Raw genomic sequence first — 2,726 nt, 5'->3', positions numbered from 1 at the left:
AATTTCTGTCTGTTGATCCACAGTGTAAAAACAGACCTTTTAGTAGCATGTTGATAAGGTACAAAAGTCTCATATCCATACATGGAGAAAGCAATGTCAATTTTTTAACACCACTTGCAGTTTTAATTCTTATCCTTATATTGAAATGATCCATTTTCAAGTTACCAAAAGAAAACTTTTTCACTGTATCAATGTGTTAAAATCCAATTATTGTCTTTTATAAGTTTGAACTTTTAATTAATGTTTACTTTACCTTTAAGAGAGAAATTATATTTATTTACCTTTCAGGAGAAATTTTTTGGCATAAAAAGATTTTTATGAATTTTGATGAAGGTTATTTTAACCACAAATCAGAATAGGAAGAAATGCCCTTTCTTTCATCATCCGATGGTTTTGGGGGTCTATGCTCGACGCTACCTCCACTACTCCACAGACTAGTCGAGGTGGGTTCTTATTACGTAGGCAGGTTCTTGTATAACCGTAGGGCTTTGTTAGCTGAATGCAGCGTGTTTTCCACTAGTTTAAATTGTTTGAGATCAGCCGAACCCACATTAGAGAATACTCTTACGAATTCTCAAATGAAATTTTGAAACGACGGGAATACGCATAAGTTGACAAGGCATGTAGAAAATACATGAGAAGCCCTACAAGGTTGACCAGAGCTGGGGAAATCTTGTAAACGTGGAGGGGGATGGCTTGGATGCATTTGTTGACATCATAAAATTCTGTTTCAAAAGTTTTGCGCTAACCTTGGAATAGTGGGTTGTCTTTCTTAGAGGATTCGATGGCCTGTGAGGAATTCTTTTTTGTCTATGGACTTCAATATTTGTACACATGCCGCGGAACTTTCATACGTTCATTTGTATTATTTGTATTCATTTGTAAGCGGGTGTTGTACTATTCAATAATCTATCAAATTCACTAAAAATTCAGGAAATGCCCAGGATATTTAAGACTCGCTTCAAACGAATTCTAGCCTCAAAGGATTTTCATAGTGCGGGCGAGTTCCTGGAATATAACTGGGAGACCAATGATTTCGGAGAATGATAATAACCTGGTGTCAGAGAGGCGAATAATTGACGAGCAGATGGAAGCTGAATGAATGCTGCTAAGAATGTTTGACTGGATGAGTCAGTGATAAATTTTGGCTTATTTTAAATTATTAATATACCTTTGCTATACAATTCATGTAATTGTCTGACAGTACTTGCTTCGGCAGTACATATACTAATATTGGAACGACACAGAGAAGATTAGCATGGCCTCTGCGTAAGGATATATAGATTTAAAATCATATTATTTTTATTATTATTATTAGTATCCAATCAACAATTTTAGAGCTAAACGACCCATTCTTACACTATCTTGCATTGTAATAAAAATAAATAAATTAATATTGTGCAATAAACCGGACAAAGCTTTTATCTTATGTTAACAACTAAAAACCACACATACTAACAATAGCTAACAATAATAGATAACAATAAACTAAACATAATTGTCTATCTGTGAAAAATAAGATATCAGACACAATCAATCACACATGTAAATATCCGTCAATGGTAGCTACAGCCCGGGGCATTTAGTATGTACCAGTCCTGGTCATCCGCTGCGTATACATTTTCTTTACTCTAGGCACAAACCACAACTATTGCAGTATATGATGCAGATAAGAAGGAAATATCACAAGTGGCTGCAACAGCTAAGAGATATGTTAACAACTTCAGTCCTGCGATGTGGCATACGCACGATGTATGAGGCAGAGCCATAATTTTAGGTATGCGTGTTTCTTTTAAGAAACTGTTTCCTTTCACGACCTTTGAACTCTAACTTGTTATAAATGTGAATATTGAGTTTATCTACAGGTTACCTTCCTCTTTGTGCGGCGTCCGGAATATGAAGCTGTGGCAGACTGGAATTTGGAGTCATGTTCGTCTGAATAGATCTGAAAAAGTCGGCGACGAAGAAGCTTAAATGAAGTCTTTAAATCGTTTCGGCAACAAAGACACCTAGATTACAAAATATAGAGGAATTTATGTGAAGAGGTATTCTCATTGTCTCGTAAAGTGTTGATTTTTTCACCATAGCTACGCTATTACAAACAGTTTATACGTTTATACTTGCAATGATATCGAAGTGGCTTCAAAAACTATGATATTTTCCAATAACTATCACTCAAGACGAGGCTGCTTGAATTTCTTAAAAAGGGCTGTATCTTTTATCACATGCTTATCTGCAATTGACACATACAGTTAAATGACACTGGATACTAGGAAAAGTACGTTATCTTTCTTTGCTTTGAATCAATTTTCCGGGACATTCATTAATTATATATTATTGAAAACTGTCAGATGATATCCAGAATTATGAAAAATAATACATAAATAAAATGAATGCATCATAAATATTGGTGTACCTTCCAAGAAATGAGATATTATTCAATTCTGTATACCTATGAAACACCCTATTAAAGTCTTTCTAAGCTAAGAAGTTGACGATGCCACTAAGATGTATAAGTAAAATAAAATAAAATGAAATGAAAAATGTCTTTATTGAATACAAAGAAAAACATATTCAATTGTCGAGGTTAGGACTATTAAGTCCTCTTTTACACCTAATCATAAATTTATAAACTATTCTATTAGTGTAAAACAAGAGCCACAATATAGTCTACATTACTGTTTTACAGTAAAAAATTATGATCTATATTTATATAAAATCATAAA

General features: G+C 33.6%; 1 non-coding gene across 1 annotated transcript; it reads left to right on the top strand.

The window, feature by feature from the left end:
• The first annotated feature begins 1,203 nt into the window (after positions 1-1,203).
• LOC124361591 lies at positions 1,204-1,310 on the top strand. The gene has a single exon (XR_006922346.1). It is a non-coding gene; the product is annotated as a U6 spliceosomal RNA (small nuclear RNA).
• Positions 1,311-2,726: the final 1,416 nt, after the last annotated feature.

This window comes from Homalodisca vitripennis, chromosome 4 (genome assembly GCF_021130785.1).
Source record: "Homalodisca vitripennis isolate AUS2020 chromosome 4, UT_GWSS_2.1, whole genome shotgun sequence".
Classification (NCBI taxonomy): domain Eukaryota; kingdom Metazoa; phylum Arthropoda; class Insecta; order Hemiptera; family Cicadellidae; genus Homalodisca; species Homalodisca vitripennis.
Note: the sequence above shows the minus strand (reverse complement) of the source record. Positions and strands in the feature narration are given on the sequence as shown.